The following is an 18,915-nucleotide window of genomic DNA, read 5'->3' as shown; positions in this document are numbered from 1 at the left end:
CAAACACACAGAATTATGCCACATCTAGATATAACAGTTTAGAACAAGATTGACATTTCACTTAGAAACAAAAGCTCTCCCGCTTCTAGCTTTTATGTGCAGAATATGAAACTAAGTGCTTCACTTGCACTGGATGAGGATACAAACTGTAATCCAGAATTTCATATACTAAAAAATTATAATGTTAAAAAAACACAATAGCCTGGTCTGTTGGGATCAAAAAAGTGTTGGCTAGCTGCATGCAAAAAAAATCATGCATTGGAATATCAAGCAAACTAAAACATAATAAATTACTGCTCAAAGCTCACTTTAAAATATTAAGACAATGGCAATGAAGGGTTTCAGTGAAATAAAGTATTCACAGTTCTGAAAAGGAAGATTGGTGATGTCAAGTAGAATGGGTTAAGTCTGGTTATTATCAAACGACATGACAGCAAGTAGTCTGACCAGAGGTACACAACAATCCCTCCTTCGGGTTTCGCTGAATATTCACAGATATTGTTTTTTCACACAGAGGTAGTTGTAACACATTATTTTTCAAGTTCTTGCTTTTTATTCGTTCCAATTCATTTGTTGTATCTGACATTTGGTCAGAAAAGAATTTTATGCTGCCCAAAGATGAAGCTGGATTTACACCCCCAGAAGAACTTATGCACATTTTCCATGTTGATTTCTCCTGCACCTTAACACTGGAAAATGATATGGTGTTTTGTGGATCAATAATGTATTTAGTACTGTTGTGAATCTGTGAACCTAAGCAGAGACTCATCAATTTGAGGCTTTCAAACAAGGTTACCAGCACTTTGAGGACAACTGCATTGGAATTACCAGTGATCCAGCACACCGACGTAGAACTCCGAATTGTTATTCGTGGCTTCCTCCAGAGCTACCAGAAGGGGACTTCCACCCCTTTATTGTTATCACCAGGGCTTGCTTTATTCAAACTCTCCATTTCCACTGTTAGGTTTTGCTTTCTATTCACTGCCATCTCCCTGACCGCTGGGGACCTTTCACTCACTATCCCGCCCTATGCCAGGAATAATGAATCCACTGTCGTTTAAGTTTGAGACGTCGCTTCTACTTTCTGAATCATCATCACTTGTTTCTGAGCTACTGCAGCTAGATCCCCGTCCCTGACTTTTCCTTCTGTGGTAACGTTTGTGTACAGTGCTGGGTGAGGCAATATTCATTTTTAGCCTGCTAAGTTTTGGAGGCAAATTCTCATCCATATCAAACTCATCATCAGATTCTCCTTCTTCAAAGATCTGATTGAGCACTGGAGCACTCTTCCTGGAAGTTAGACGACGAAAATCAGAAGGCTTCCATGAGGGACAACTTGTGTTGAAAGAGAAACAGGTTTTTTATCTTCTTCATCCTCCTCCTCATCTTCTTCTACTCTAAATAAGCACTTCCGACCACTAGTTGTAGGTTTTAAGCTTACTGAAGGGACAACAGAAAGTGCTGGGCCTGCTAATTCAGGAATATCTTCTTTCTTTGTGGAATCACTAAGTGCCTTATTCCTGTGACCATTAAGAACATTTTCAGCACTACGAGCTGGAGACTGAGGAACGGTTCCATGGGACAGAGGAGATGCTGTAAGGTCATCTTCAAGATCTTGCGGAACATCAATTTTTGTTGGCCATGATTGCCTGCAGCAAGTATAAAGTTAAAAAAAAGGCAATTTTACTGAAAGTCTAAAGCTTAAAGAAAGGCATTACAAGGAGTAAAAAGGCATTACAACAAGTGCAAGGTAAGAAAACTTAATAGTTACAACTAAAACTTTTATTAAAAAATCTACCATGGAGGAAAAGAACTCTCCCTGCCCCCCAACCCCAACTGCTGAACGGCAAATTGTGCTGAAGACAGTTTCATGAATCCTATGGAAATAACTAAGAAATGTAAGTGGGCAGAACCAGGCTTCAAAATTTTAATCTTGTTCTTTCTATTATGTAAAGTGTTAAAATGGATATTAATTTACAGATAAGGCCAAACATAAAAATCTGCTAAAATCGCAATAATTTAAATTTTAACCAGTCTCTTAAACATAAGCTTAAACGTGGAAATACTTCCTGACTTTTAGATAAAGGGAGATTGACTCACTGCTGCTTTGGAAGTAACCTGTTTAAAATCTGAAGATGCAAAGTTAGAAGAACAGTATTACCCTAAACACAGTGCACCCTTCTAAGTTCATTCTCTTCAATGGACTTTGAATGATGCAACATTCAAGATGTATGGTAATTCCTTAATCCTGAATTTTTGAAATATTATCAAAGGCAAATTCTGAAACTTTTACTGTCAACTTCTACCACTTGCTCCAACCTTTCATAGATGTAATCAAGGGTCACAAGAACATGCCTTCAGCAGGCACAACTCAAGGGTCACAAGAACAAAGAAGCAAGTACAGAAGTTATCAACACTGGGGGTCTTCAGCAAGATTACTTAACATGCTAAGTAGCATGTATTTCAACACTGCTGAAATCTCCAGTTCTTCCTTTGTTATACCTTTGCCACCTATAGAAAAGGCCTTTCTGCCTTTTCTAACTGGCTTCCTGTATCTCAGCTTTATTTTGAAATAGATATAAAATTGCATATTAAAAAATTTCATTGGACATATTAAAACACCCCTGAAATGACCTATTATGTGTACTCTTGCGCATCCTATTTCTGTGTATATTTTGGGGCAAGTCAAAGCACCAGTTAAATGTGACTTGCTTCCCAGTGTACATAGGACTGCAATCTTAGGACATAGGTGGCTTTGATACTGAGTTGGGCAAAGCCAGTTCACCTGTAGTTATATTTAAGCTTTCATTCTCTGTACTTTTGTTAAGAACTCTACTTAAGAACATAAGAACAAGTCAGCTGGATCAGACCAGAGTCCATCTAGTCCAGATTCATACCGTGAAAGTGGCTCCACCAGGGTGCCTTCGGGAGCTCACATGCAGTATATGAAAGTACGGTCTTTCTGTGGCTGTTGCTCCCGAAAGCACCTGGTCTGTTAAGTCATTTGCAATCTCAGATCAAAGAGGATCAAGATTGGTAGCCATAAATCGACTTCTCCTCCATAAATCTGTCCAAGCCCCTTTGAAAGCTATCCAGGTTAGTGCCCATCACCACCTCCTGTGGCAGCATATTCCAAATACCAACTGCCATAAGTTGCATGGAAGAAGTGTTTCCTTTTATTAGGTCCTAATTCTTCCCCCCCCCAGCATTTTCAATGAATGCCACCTGGTTCTAGTATTGTGAGAAAGAGAGAAAAATCTTCTTTCTCTGTCAACATTTTCTACCCCATGCATAATTTTATAGACTTCCAATCATATCCCCCTCTTAGCTATCTCCCTCTCCAAACTAAAGAGTCCCAAACGCTGCAGCCTCCTCCTCTCATAATGAAGGTGCTCCAGTCCCTCAACAATCATCCTTTTGTTGTCCCTTTCTCTGTAACTTTTTTCTATTCTCCTCAATATCCTTTTTTGAGATGCGGGTGATCAGAACTGGACACAGTCCTCCGGCAGCGCGGTTGCACCACTGCTTTATATATAAGCAATGACAATCTTTTGCAGTTTTATTCTCAATTCCTTTCCCACTATCCCTAGCATAGAGTTTGCCCTGTTGTCTTTTCACAGCTGCTTCTTCCCTGTCCTCAGCTTTAGACAAACAAATAGCAGTGGAATAGAAATAGAAATAGACACGTTTTTTACCTCCGCAAATCACATTCAGTTTGGCCCCTAGAGTATTTTTTAAGTAAGCTTTCTTGCCTTTTGTATCCTTTACCACAGGGTATTTTAAAACACACACACACTTGCATCTTTCTGGACTTGTTTGTGCTCTTTGTAATTTTAAGTACACATTTTATTTTGGCCTCTAAACAACAGTTTTTCTGACACTTCTCCAACCTGTATATTTCAGCTTCTTTTTAGCTAATCTAGTTTTGAAATCAAACATAGGTGTGTTGGACTTCTAAGTAATTTTTCACTCCCATGTTATTTCATTTCTTCCATTTTCTACTGCCTTATCCTCAAGACAGCTTTACAACAATACAGTTGGAAACTTTACTACACATACTTTTAGCTATAGTAGTGGCTTCACTTTTCTTGTATCTCCCTCCTTTCCAGGAATCCTCACTGTTTGAGGATTTATAGTAGTCTGACTGCTAGATCTACCCCTCTTCCCTTGCAGCTTCTCTTGGGCCAGGAGGAGCTAACCTCCCTCCCCCCCCTGCTGGATCCTGGAATGGGCTCCCCCAATGAAGAGGTGTATTGCTGGATTTCACTTCAACTCCTGTTAAGGCTAGGGCCCCTTTGCTGCATAAGGAAAGGCAAATTCTGCCCCTCATCATGCTCTTTTATAAAATCAGCTTGCTAATAGTTGATGAAAAGGGAACCAGAGTTGCAGGGGTTACCCACCCTTAAGATCTTTGCTCCATCTCTCCCTCTGCTCCTGAGGACTCAGTGGAGTTGCTGCAGAAGCTCCTTGGCCCAATTCAGGCTGAGGATTGCTGGATACTGTCCCTGGCTGCTGAGCTGTTATGGGAGCCATCTTTCCCTCTTCGGGCTTGTCTTTTTTTTTTGCACTTTTGAGCCAAAATAAGAAGGCATCGTGACCTGGCTCTCCCCCCCCAAGGTTGGAGCAGCTCCATTTCTGGGCTGTGCCAACCTGGGAGTGTTCTGTAAGGCCACTCACTGTTATTAGGGCCTCCATTTCTCCTCCCAGTAGAAAGCCATTGTCCAAAGCAACTTTTTACATGCTGCAGTCTACCAGGCACTTTGCTGAGGTGTAGCTCTGAGGAGACTACAGGAGCAGCCAACCCACTATGGAGGCTCTCCTTCTCCCCAACCTTGTCACACAAAATAGGAGCAGGCAGCGAGAAAAGCCAAAGGAAGATGAATAGATCAGGACTTAGAAGTCAAAGAAACAGATAAGAGCAGAATTATTAGAAATGAAATAGCACAGGCAACTAGCTACTGCTCTCCCCTGAGGCAGGAAAAGAATTTGAGGATCTCTGGAGTAACTGCCACAGAACAGAGGGAAATAAAAGTTGTTGCTCCTGCCTCCCTGGTAAGTAGTGGAAATTACTCTGAAAAATGTCCTCCAGCTCAGAGGGTGAACAAAGTATGAGTAAAGTTCCTCTACACAAGGAAAACAACCAAAACACCTTTGAACAAAGGTGCTATATGCAAGATGCATCCTGAGGAAACACAAAATATGGTACCTTAAAAAAACTTATGCAGGAGGCATTTCCTGAGCTCTATCACACCTATTGTTAGTACTGGGATATCTCTTCTTTAGCCCTTGCGCAGACAGAAGAATTCTGTGCACTCATAAAATGGTTACTTAGGCATCACCTTTTTTTGTGTGATATCCAAACTGTGGATTGATGATTACAATGAAGTATAGCAATATGAGCATCACAACAAAGTTGGACAAAGAAAAACAAAAGAATGATTCCCCATAAAGATTCAGCTCTTCGGCTCTGCTGTCTAGGGCTACAGCTTCATGCCTTTGGCAGAAGACATCAATGCACCACAATCAGAAAGCTTTCAAGATATTAACTTTTCATTACTCAGAAAATAATGCTTTGGCAAATGTAAATTTTATTGGTTAAGGCAGGTTTTCTGGGCTGTGTGGACATGGTCTGGTAGATCTTGTTTCTAATGTTTCGCTGGCATCTTCAAAAGTGTAACACACAGAGAAGTTTGTTACACACTGTGTCCAGGCGAAATGTTAGGAACGATATCTACCAGACCACAGCCACACAGCCTGGAAAACCCACAACAACCAGTTGAATCCACCTGTGGAAGCTTTTGACAATACATTAAATTATATTGATTTTAAACTTGAATTCTAAGCAAGTGCATTTTAAAGAATTTAGAAATTTAAAACTTTATTAACTCCATTAAGATCTGGGCAACTAATTCTCACCTGAATTGAGCTTTGATATTGCTTGGACTTGCTGATCTGGTTTGTATTTCTTTCTCTTGTTTCTCTCTTAGAATCCGCTCTGCTAGTAAGAAGTAGGTAGCAGTGATGTGATTGTATTTGTTAGTTTCCAGGGCCCTGAGGGAAAAGAAAATTGAAATGGAACACAGTAGACATGTTTTCCTGAAACTGGACATGAGGCCAAAGCAACTTACAAGACTTCTCAAAACAAATTAAAGAGTGCCTAAAAACAGAAAATAGTTTTTTCGACAATTTGACAAATGGCTTTTGGCTTATTAAGAACTAGGTAACCTAATGTGGCAAGTTCAATTATCGTATTAGAATATATGAAGAAATATATCTGAAAGCCAAGCAGATGTTTTTTGGATCATAGTAATTTAACATGAGTTTATGCCTCAACAGTTGTTCCAACTGATATACATATATGTCTGAATAAAAGGCAAACACAGTTAAGAGCTATCTATGAAAGACAGTTCTTTTATTCTGTGACTTGGTCATCCAGAACATCTGGCACATGGATGCACGATATGGTCAAACATGTATTTGCAAGTACAGGTGCAGGGTTGCCTCCTAGGATTGGCCTTTCACTGCAGGAGAGGAAACTGGAGGGAGAGAGGTCCATCATAGCTGCCTGAATCTTTGCCAAGAATTTGCCTTGAAAGGAGTTTGTCCCTTCTCCCCCGCCTTCAGTTTTTCAAGCTGGCATACTGCCCCAAACTGTCACTTTCTTCAGTGTATACATTCTACTTGGGTCTTCCTCTTCAATCTGAGGCAGACAAATGTCAATACCTCTATAAACAGCGGCAGAAAGAGACATTGTATTTATAACATATATAAATCTACTTTCACACTAAATAATTAAAAGAGGAACATTATAAAGTGTATAAAACCAGTTAAAACCATGAGCAAGCAAACAAAAAGCCATTAAACACAGGTTAGGAGGAAGAGGGCAATAAGGGAATACCCACTGTAGAACACAGCTAGCTATCACCATTAGAAACAAAATGCTAGATAAGATGAATTATTTTTATTTTTATGTTTTTTATTATTGTTGTTATATTATCAGCATATCAATTTCTTGTAGCAAAGTTAGAATAATTGCAATGCTGAAATCTAAAAAAGTATATGATGTTAGCTTACTCTACTATGGTGTCTCGATCCGCAATATCTCCCAGAACCATTCGCTGTATTATGCTGTTGTGTTCTTCTTCAGAAAGATTTTTATATGAAACTAGAGGAATGTTATACTTTGTTGCTGGTGATGGGTCAACTCCTTGTAGCCAAGGATGGTTTTCAATCTCTTCCAAGGATGCCCTTCGTTTTGGATCTCTTTGCAACATACGTGTAATTAGACTAGGAAAAAGAGAACTCTGTAAGCACATTCGCATAATGGCCTGGTAGGAGCAGGCACCCCCTCTTCCCCTCAAGAAGCTGCTTTTCCCAGGACATATCTCAGGGCTACCCTAATGCAAACTCCTCTTCTAAATTTGTCCTGCCAAAGTTTTTACATTTTATTTAAGTAGTACTAAAAGTCCATCCATATTAGATACATTAGATCAGTGACCAACCAGATCTTCTCCATTTATTATAGAGCTAAAAGGAGGTGCGGGGACCAGGCAGTGGCATACATGAAGGCAAATTAATAAACCATTCCCCCATGACATTTTCGCTGACATAAGTACTCTCATAAAAATGCTATCTGCCACACTGGAGCCGGGGGAGGGAACTGGAGGTGAGTGGATATGTACAAGTTTTCTTCTGCACAGCAAACTGGAGATCCTATACATGAAATTTGTTTTTATTAGTTCCCTCTCTGATCCTCTGGTGCTCCTTACAACATACGCATTGCAAAGAGCAGCATAAGAACAAGCAATGGACAAGACATACAGTGAAGAGGAAAACCAAAATAAAATGACAATGTGCCACACAAAAGCTCTTTGGTGCAAGCACTTTTAAGCAAATAAGCATCCTTTTGTTACCATCCACTTGTGGAAACAGAGTGAGACTAATGCCAAATGTGCCAGTCATAAAAGCAATTAGAATTAAAGTAAATCCAACACTGCACTTAAGCAGCAAATTAATTTTTTTTCATTACAAACATATTCCACAGGTTCTATTTAGCAGATTTTGGTTTTTAAGTTCTACAGTCTGTCTTTTGTACTAAGAATTTAACAAATGCTATTCCAAAACAAGTTATACAGAAAATGGTTCAATAAAAGAACATCATTATGGGTATCCAACTGCCAGCTTTAAAGGAATCTTTATGTTAACAAGAGAGACCAAGTTCTAATGACGGAAAAGGCTGAATAAATCTCTCAGCAACTGCATTTTCTCTTGAGCAATGAGAATGGAGAAGACAGAGAGGCACTCTAATGGCTTCGAAAATGTCAGCATCTATATATAGGTCTCATTCATTCATGAAAGCAGACATATGCAATTTCACTACATATTTCCCATTTGGCCATCTACTGTGAACAAGCTGTCTTCTGTACAGGCAGCTACTTAATGACTGGGCTATGGAATGTTTACTTTTCTTTAAACAAGCAAACACTTTCAATAATGGGAATGGAATCACTGATAGAATTGATTTTAAATTTCAGAGCAGTCTATAAAATTTTACTTACTCTTTACATTCTTTTGACACACGAGATGGCACTGTGTATTTACAGTCCATGATCATTGTCAACGTTTCACTGTCATTTGCTTCTTGGAATGGCGGTTGTCCACAAACCAACATGTACAGGATAACTCCCAAGCTCCATATATCTGCAAAAATAATCAATTCTTTTAAAACTGGCACAGAAAAAAATAGTTATTTTTAGTCTACCAGTAAATTCAAACCAATATTTCTTAATAAAACTGGAAGGTTAATGCCACCAATAGCACCAATGATTGTACTTTAGAGTATCTGTTACAAGGGGGGAAAAGGCATCACAATTTCATAGGAAAACAAGGCAAAAATATTGCCTCAGTACAACAATTAATAAAGTAGTACCTGCCCCCCAAATTTTACTCAAGTAGCTACTTTATAATTACAGATTCATTAGAAACAATGGGTGAATCTAACCATCTTCCCAGTAGCTTTCCTCCAGCCTCCTAAAAGCTAGCAACTTCTTCACCAATTCTCAAGTGGCTTCTTCCTTCCAACTAGAAAAGAAGCCACACTCCAGTTGGAGGAAGACTTTTTAGATTGGAGGAAGGGTTCAAACTCGAGTCAAAAGGAGAGATGGAACACAAATATCTGAATAAAACCCAAAAACCTAACAAACTTTAGTCAGTGAAGTAGAAGGTTAAGGATTAATCTAGCTCAGTTTATTTCATTGCAGTCTGAGGCTTTTCCCACTGCCTAAACACACGAGAAACAATGATTAATTGTAGTTTATGAGATTGAATGTAGGACATCCAGTAACTATGGCTAAGGTCTATTAGTCAGGATCTGGCTTATTAGACACAGTTACTCAACTGTAGCTTTGAGTGATAGAAACTGGACATGTTAACACTCTGGCTTGTTACCTGGCAACACCCACTCAGGCTATAGAGAAAGGAGCTAAAATAAGTATTTGTCAAAACAAACTAAGACCTAAGTGGAGATTTGTGAATGGATTCCTGGTTTTAAAAAACAAGGTTATACCCACAGAATGAGGTCTGTCTATTACCCCGTGACAGCTTCAGTGCATGCTGAGGTGTTCACACAGGTAACAGAGCATCCACAGAGCAGACCTGTGTACAATTTTCTCCATTCGCTGCCTTTTTCTCTGCTGTGTCACTGGAATTTTTTAAAAAGTATTTATTATTGTGCTTTACCACAATAACAATCTATTGCCACAATCTGCTAGTTCCTCTAAATTCATAGTTTTCATTTAAACAAAAACCCTCTAGTCACGACTTTAAGAATGAAAGCTACCAATTCAAAGGAGTTAGCAGATTATAGCATTTACTGATTTTTTAAAAAGCTTTCTGGTGATGTATGTGGGGAAAATGGTGGCCATGGGAACTGAGGGAAAGAAAATGGGACTGATATGAACAGGACCTCCTAAAATATGCATCTTGTCCAAATGGATTGCTAAATACACTTAGACTACATTCTTTCCAGAATGATCACACCAAAACAGTACCTACCAAGGATAGGGAAAAACTGGAAAATGGACAGGCAGATGATGATGTACGGTTGCTCTAGCTGCAGTTTGGAAGTCGAGGAGAAAACCTCAGTATGAATTCAACCTAGACCTAGTTTTATGTGGTGACTGAACTGGCATAAATAGTGTTTGTATCTTGGTGCAGAAATTTTTCCAGGACAGATAAACACAACCTGCATATTTCTGAACAAGCTATTCACCTTTGTTGTGTATAAAACATGTGATATCCTGCAACACAAAAATGTTTATCTCTGTTGGTTGCAAATTTGTATACTGGAACATGAATACTGTTTACTAACCACACTCTGTCCTAATTGTTATAAAAATGCAGATGTTCTGGCTTAATCCTGGTTGTTCACTGGCAACACCTTCCCATGCCCTCTGGAGAAGGCAATGAAATGAGAACTGCTTAAATATTACTTTAAATGCAACTTTCTATAGTTAATAACCTGGGAAAGGTTAGTTTCAGTCTGTTTAAAGAAGCAAAAAAGTTAAGGAAAAGAGAACAATAGGAGGAAATACAAGCCGTGTTGTTTGTTCCCTGCTGCCAACCATAAAATAAAAATTAGGCACGTTCCCCAAAACTACCTGAACCATTCGTCCAGGGAGTTCTAATTATAATTTTGTGAATTCCTGACACTAGATTTTTACTGTATTCATTAACACTAACACTTAAAAATACCGGCAGCCCATTTTCATGAAAAAATTAACTAGCACCATGAGAAAAATTACTGCTTGCAAAGATCTAAGAATTTGTTCCCTTAAAAATTGGGAGTTGGCATGCAAAATATTTTAAATAGAAAGTTCTGAATGAATACTAAAAGGGAACTGGAAAAGACACTGTAATTTTTAAAAGATAAGTTTTGCATTTTAAAACAGGACTTCATTCTTACAGAACAGAAGGATATTAGTATAACATGGAATTTGGACAAGATCTTATTTATTATTTCAAGTGTTCTTGGTTAATACCTGCAAATCTTCAGGGCTGCTGGAAACACTGATTGAGAAAGAGTTATTTAAGCAGGATTCTCAGAACCATGACAACCAGCAGCGTACATGTAACTTCCTTACATAACACTGAGTCACTGCCATGGAAACCAAGCTACGTCACAAACTGCCCATTCCATGCTTGTCTCAAATCCAGTAAGCATAGAGCAACAAAATTTGCATTACATTTAAAAATGTTATTCAATGTCTTCTCATCCAAAATAAAATGTGAACGTTTTTAGCCCACAGTGAAAGACTAAGTCATTTATAACCTGTTATTTACTGGACCACATCACAGAGGTTATTAATTGGCTAGAATTCCCACTGCATTCAAAGTTGAGAACATCATAGCAGAAAAATGCCTTCTCAGTTTCCAAGTCCTTAAAATGAAACATAGAAGGCAGCCACATAATCTCATTATCCCATCAGCAGCAGAAGTGAACAGGAGCTGGCATATAATATTTCAATACAATAAAATGCAATATTTTTTTGCAAGATATTTTTGGAACAACTCTAGAAAAATATTTTTCCTCAGAGGAATACACCTGCAAAAACAATCTAATGGAGTGAAAAGTTCACTGGGATTTCTGCAGGAGAGATCTGAAAACAAAATAACACATTTGGGATTGCCCTAATTCACAGACTTTTCCTGTGAATCCACATTTATTTCTCCCGAGACTGTGCAAAACGGTACTATATCAGATGCAATCCCTAGCCTATGATACATCCTGGAATGTCTAGCATAGTTTATATATTAACCAAGTAGTCCATCATTAGGTATCACTTCTAGTTGGGGCACACCAAACACCAGAAAAATAAATACTTCATTTACTTCTTTTCTTACCATGTTCTTCACATGTGTAATAGTACCAGGAACACTTTTACTTACCCACAAATTATTAACAGATGAAAGAACTGGAGAGTGGTGAAGTGGGGCGGTAGGGGGAATGCATTCATTTCAAAATTTATAAGAGAACTGTATGGGCATCATGCAGAAAGTGGAGAGAAACTGCCATGCATAAAGAGGCCTGCATCCTGCATTTTATATAGATCAGCCTATCAACTGCCACAACAAAATAGGGCAGACACATTGAGAAGGAAGCAAGTGATGGATGGTGGAATTTGTTGGCATGCTGAGAACATGGCAAGGCCCTGGCCAGTGCATCCCTTCCCATGAATGGCTAGCACTGGTAATGTAAAGATCCAATTGCTTTTAACTACCTTCAACCATGACCCCAACCCTTGATCATGCTAATAATGTTATGGAACTATTTCTTCTATATAATTTGTGATATGTGAAGAACTGCCTTTTGTCTGTCCTGAATCAATCATCCTTTAGCTTCAGTGGATGGCCCCAGGTTCTAGTATTATGACAAGAGGTAGAAAAGCTTCTCCCTGCCCACTCTCCATAGTGTGCATGATTTCATAGAACTCTACCATGTCATCCCTTACTAGACTTTTAAAAGCTTACCAGTCTAATCATCATTACTTTATGTCTAACAGCTTTTGCAACCCAATAAATCCCAAGCATGTTTTCATATAGCATCAAGAATCAGTAAGAACAAAGACAAGACTGAGACTATATTTAGATGTAATAAACAAATGAGAATGAGCCTGCTTTATACAGGGCTTTAGTAACCCATTCTCCTCCACAATTTAAATCGTGGTTCTGAATTTACTTGGAGGCTTAAATCCCCTTCAAATCTGTATTTCACAACCATCATGGTCACATAGCCCAAAGATTTCCTTCAACCAAGGTCTTCAATCTTAGTTCCATGTAACATGGAAGGAGGAGAGGAGTACATGAATCCAAAAGCTTGTTCTCAGTATAAACAAACTAGAAAGGTTTGAGACATCAAGTCTGTCTCAACAATTGTCATACATTTAGGAAACATCTCTTTCCACACACTACCATCTCAAATGTTCTTTATTTTCTCACTGTGTTCTCATTCTTTCCTGTCCATTCTCCTTCCGGTTTGGAAAATGACTGCTGCAGCAGAGGATTTCCTGTCTCAACTATTGCTGCAGATGCCTGGACCACAAATTAATGTCATCTTACCTGCACTGTCAAACTAAGAAATTAGCAACACAAAAAAATCCAAAACATCAAGAGTGCCACTAACAAAGAAATACAACTTACATGCAGTTATAGCAATTTTTGACTCTACATGGAAGCAAATTCTATCTAAGCTTCTATGGAAGCAAATTCTATCTAAGTTTATAAGAGCTCATCTCTTTCTCATTGGTTGCATAGATTGTCCATATCCACAAACTTCTGCTAAAACCAATCTACACGCCACCTTCTAGCAAAGATTTTCATAGAGCAGAACAAAGCATTTATCTAGCTCCCCAGGCTCCCTAAACTATTTCACGGTCTTTATTTAAGTGGACAAATTATTTAAGTTCTAAGACATATCAGTTTTTCACTAGCCCGTACCAAGCTATGCATTCATGGAATGTTGATTTTCTTGCATTCCTCTTCACACTGCCTATTTTGACCCTGGAAAGATGATTTCTGGGGACGTGGGACCCACACAAGGGAATACCTGTGCAGGTAAAGGTGCTGAAGGGAGAAAAAGGTAGTGAAATTACTCCTTTGATCTGTTTCACAATTCTGCTAATGGAAGAGAAAGGAAGGGTTGTCTATTCTACATAACATACTGCAAGTTGATATGATACTTTTTTCAAGTAAAAATGGTGCAGCCTCTTGCAGGCTAATGTTGCCAATGAAGCAGTAGAAATAATGACAGTGCTCAGTCTACAGAATTGGTATTTAGGATTTCTAATTCTTACCTTATTTTAAACTAGATCTTAACTTTTGCATTTTAACAGTTATACTAATTGCTGCCTGAGGAAAGGAGAATGAGACTGAGGGTGCGGAAAGACAACACAGACAACCACCTTGTATGGAATAAATTTTGCCCACAGTCTGTTTATTGGTATACTGGCTGAAGGAAGCAGAGGCACAACATAGGGGATGGATCCAGCACTGGGCAGTACTATCTGCTGTCCCCCAGTAATAACCTTCCTCCAGCCTGATGGATGGGGAGAAAACCAACACCCAGAGCAGCAAGATAGTGGGAGCCATCTGGGTGCGGGCCTCTGGGTGAACTCCCCTTGCTCCCAGGGGGCATAAGCCACCTGCAGCCCCTATCTGGGCATGCAGTACATATGCTCGCTACCACCCCCCAGGCCTCTTATGGAGGCCCCCACCAAAAGGGGAGGCCCAACACACAGGCTCTTCTTCCCCTGAACGGGTCAGTCCCCATATGCAACCCGCCAGGCTGTGACAGATGAATGTAGATAACAACAAAACCCAACAAACAATAGGGCACCAGTACAAGGTCAAAAAATGAGGGTGAGTTGGAGAATCCATCATAGCTTGAGTGGAAGAGAGGAACGGGAAGGCCCAGCCTGCTCTTATAAGGCCATGACCCCAACCCCTCCACCTACATCATTAAAAGACAACAAGAAAAGGAAAAGGATCATAAAGGAAACCATGGCCCTTAGTCTGCAGGACCTGAGCAAGGTTGTTAACAATAGGACATTTTGGAGGAAATTAATTCACAGGATATTAATTCTCAGGCTGAAAGTTGGAAGCGATTTGATGGTTCAACAACACATACACACACACACAAGTATCCTAACAGGTTTACTCCTGCCACAATAAATGTTATAGGCTTTAAACTATTGTTTTTGCAGCAAAGCAAACATTTCTATTACTTGGCGTCTGTAACTTTTTATGGATGAAAGAAAACTGTGGCACATCTGGCAAAAAGGAGATCAGAATAATGTAATGGAAATGGAGTAACTCAAATTAGGAATCCTTATTCCATTAGCGCTGAAAACAAAGCACATGAAATGACAAACTACAAGGCTTCTTCCAAACTCAGGATCTGGTTCAATGAATAAAATAGCAACTTTGTGGTGCACAGGAAATGGCATCAAGAAAAAGACACTGGAATGGTCCAGTCACTCACTTTCACGCACACATCTATGTTAAATTCCCAGTCCAATTCTGGGGATCCTACAGTTGCTATTAGAAGGTATTAGAACCAAACATGGAAAGCCAACAGCTCATCAGGTTTGAGTATTAAGAGTATGAATCAACTAAGGCACAACCTAAACTAAACAGGTAAAGTTCCAGGTCATTACTGACCCACAGGATGACTAAGTTTATGGGATGGTTTGCCGTGGCCTTCCTCAGCCATCTACCCTTTACCCATAGCAAGCTGGGTACTCATTTTACCAACCTCGGAAGGATGGAAGGCTGAGTCCATCTTCAGTCAGCTACCTGAAACTGATTTCCATTGGGATTGACCTTAGGTTACAAACATAACTTTGACTGCAGATACTGCAGCTAACCACTCCACGGCATGGGGCTCCTTACATCCTAAATTACCGTATATACTCGAGTATAAGGTTGATTCCCCACTTGAAAAACGAAACTAGATACGAACCAGTTTGGGTAGATTCGGGACCTTTTGAACACGGTTTCATGCTCCCCACCGCAGCCTGTGCCCCCTTCTCCCCAGAAACGCAGCAGGCACACAGGAGCCCCCACTGTCGGCGGATCAAACACGCAATTGCTCAGGGGCTCTCCTGATTGGCTGCTGCGTTGTGCTGGGGCGGGAATTTTTTTATTTTCAAAAGGACGGATCCCCGTCTCTGCGAGCATGCGCAGAACAACCCTATGCGGGAACGGATCCACGAGCATGTGTGGGAACATTTTTAAGTGAATGCAAGGTAGACACAAACACACTCCCCTCCCCCCCTCCCCACAACTACCAAAAAGTAAAAGTGTCCAAAGGTGGGCATTTATGCTTGAAACCATGAGTGTGGCACACAAAGGACTGGACTTTCTCAAGCAGTTTCAGGGTCTAAAATAAAATGAAATAAAATTAAAACAGCTTCCTTGTCCCTGGCTGGGCTCAAATCCCCAATCTCTTGGCCCTTAGCTGAGCGCTCAATCAATTGTGCCACAGAGACACCATTGTTTTAAGGTTGGGGGAAATGCGACTTAAGTACACCACCCAGAGCCCTTCGGAGGTTGGAGGTTCCTAAATCTAACTAATAAATAAAAAATAAAGTCTTGTCTCAAAACTATTCCATGTTGCCTCGAACCGACATAGATCTCAGGACTGGGAAATTAATAAAAAGGGGCTGCGCTTACTGCTTCCTGATTGGATGGGAGGCTCCATTGACCTCGCATAGCAGGGTGGAGTAGTGAGATCCAGAATCCCCCCCCGAGCTTCCCCACCACTCCTTGTTCGGCGCATGTTTTTCAAAAAGGTCTACTTTTCATCCAGGTTCTGCAAAGACGCACGCTGAGCTGGGGGGGTGGGGGGACGACAGAGACGGGGTGAATGCATTTTCGGTGCTGGTGTAGTGGGGAGTTCTGTTGGAAACACTGCTCCATTGACGCAAGGGGAAAATTGCATCTTCTTGTCCCTGCACACATCAGCCCACCTATCCTCAAGGCTGTTCCTCTGTGCAGATTCAGCAACACTAGTAGTAAAGTTCTTAGGGGTTAGAGGGAGATGCAGCAAAGCAGGGAATCTAGGAAAGTTCCATGTGCCTTACACATAAAAATTAAAGGGATACTGTCCAATGTATCCCAGAACTCCTAGACTGAAGGGAAGGATGAAAATGTAATGTTAGAACCTCTAGGAAATATTGAGTTTGAAATACCACTTTCCATAAGGATAAAGCTATTGTACTACACCTTCTTCAAATATAAGCAACTTTTAATGTAATATAGTGATCACATCTCTAATTTTTATCAATTATGAGCACAACCACTGGTAAACTTTTGTCATCAAGAACAATTACGCCATTAGCCCTGATATGTCTATATTGTTACTGAAATTCACATCAATTGTTCATTTAGATGGATTGCTGCTAGAATACCAAAAAAAGGTCAATCAAACAGATGACAGCAAATATATCACCTATATGCTATGTGGTTTTGCTGATGTTTCTGTAGGGATTGTGGTGTTACCCTTTTTACTAACTGAATTAAAAGTTTGCAGCTTCTATTTGAATAAGCTTTATTGTTTAAAAACAAGTCTGTACAGGAGCCAAGGGTGCTTCTTTCCAACTACATCCAGCAAATAGATTGTTTTCACTTGGAAACCCACTTGAACTAACCATGAAAGTCCATGCCACTAAAACCTCAAACTCTGGCTACTATAGGGTGGTCCCTAAAGCAGACATTTTTCACATATGCAAACAGAGGCCCTTTCCGCACGGGCCATTTACAGCGCCCTAGGGACGGCAAAAACGCTGTCCCTAGGGAGCTGTTCGCATGGGAGGCGCAGCTGCATCGCAGCCGTGCTGCCCTCGCTCCCCCCAGCAGCGTGAAGCCGGTTTCTCAGGCAGCGAGGTTTTCTGGAAACAGGGGCTGGAAGGTGCGAATGGCAGCGGCTGGAAGGCGCCACCCCCCCTTTCCCAATTGATGTACCTTCCCTGTGACCTTCTGGCGCGTCGCCCACGCCTGGACTTCGCCCCTGCCCCGCCCTGCAGGCTCCCAGGAGCTGTCCGCAGGGCAGGCAGAGGCGTGTCCCCTCGGCGGGCAGCCCGGCAGGTCACAGGAAAGGCGTCGTCGACTCCCGGCACCGCTGTGCCGTCTTCCCTGTCCCTACCAGGACCGTTTGTGCGAACTGTCCCGGGGTGTGTGTGTCAGCGTTGTATACGCCGATGCACCCCCCAGCGTGGCCGTGCAGAAACGGCCACAGTCTGTTTATCTATAGTTGTCAGGGCTTTTGTGCTGCAAACCAATAATTCTAGATGGGCTGAATAGGGAATATGAAGCATGTGCAAGCAGAAAGAAATAAAAAACAAGGAATAAAGGAATAAAAATCAAGACTCATGGAAACTTGTCTTTTCTGTACTTTCATATACCCGGAGATATACCAGGAAAGAAGCAGTTTTAAAAATTCAATTTGTTTCTAATTTAACTACAATTGAAAATGCACCTGATGCATAGCCCCACAAATCAACACTGAAACTGTGATAGACTCACCCACTCCTCCCATTTTTTCCATTTTGCATCAAATCAACATTTTATTGTACTTTCTCAAATTATTTGAACAGATCCAAAATATATTTTTAGTATCTCCAGGAAAAATACTTGATACCATAACATTTCTTAGAAACATCTTTGATTTAGGCATTTGGTCTACCACATATTTATATGAAGCCTTCCGGCTTGTTCCTCACTTTCTATCTAGGTTTACCATTTGCCCTCGTTGTGTGGGCAACCTCTGAGCATATGCCCTCCCACCCACCTTTGCTTCTGTGCCAGCAAGAGAAATACAGAAGGGGTAGAAATTATATGGTGTGATTTGCCACTGTCTCCTCAAGGTGAAATCCCCAAAACTCTAGCACCATCATTGCAATGGTTTGTGTTGGGGGGGGGGGGGGTGTAGTAGTGACTGAGCTTTTGGATGACATAAGTCCACTGAACCCTATAGAGGCTTTTTAGCGGAGGTGCGGTGTTTTGGGTTTTCTTCCCTCCTTGGTGTCAGAAAGCCCTCTGGAAGCAGCGTGATAGTAGCACGGTCTTCAACTGCCCAGGGCTCTGGATTGGGTTGCTCATAATCAGTAATCTCTAACAACCTAATCTAAAGTCTCTTAATGCATGGATATTAGAAAAATAAAAAAGAAGGTCCCTCTTTCCAATAGCTGTATGAACTCCAGAGCATTTAGGGCATATACTTATCAAAGCTTTTCATAATTTAAATTCATGACAAACATTAGATTCTTCTGCAAGTATTTATACCCTTTATATTTCTAGAGACGAACTCCACATTCCTCCAGCTGAAGTGTGCCCACCATGAAGGATGCACACACTCCT

The 18,915-nt window shown here is 40.5% G+C and overlaps 1 pseudogene; it reads right to left on the bottom strand.

Annotated features, from left to right (window-relative positions):
• Positions 1-216: 216 nt before the first annotated feature.
• Positions 217-18,915, bottom strand: part of LOC125441273 — a 30,198-nt pseudogene continuing 11,499 nt past the window's right edge.

The sequence above is a fragment of the Sphaerodactylus townsendi genome, linkage group LG11 (genome assembly GCF_021028975.2).
Source record: "Sphaerodactylus townsendi isolate TG3544 linkage group LG11, MPM_Stown_v2.3, whole genome shotgun sequence".
Taxonomy (NCBI): domain Eukaryota; kingdom Metazoa; phylum Chordata; class Lepidosauria; order Squamata; family Sphaerodactylidae; genus Sphaerodactylus; species Sphaerodactylus townsendi.
The sequence above is the reverse complement of the archived record's forward strand: the minus strand, read 5'-3'. Positions and strand labels throughout refer to the sequence as shown.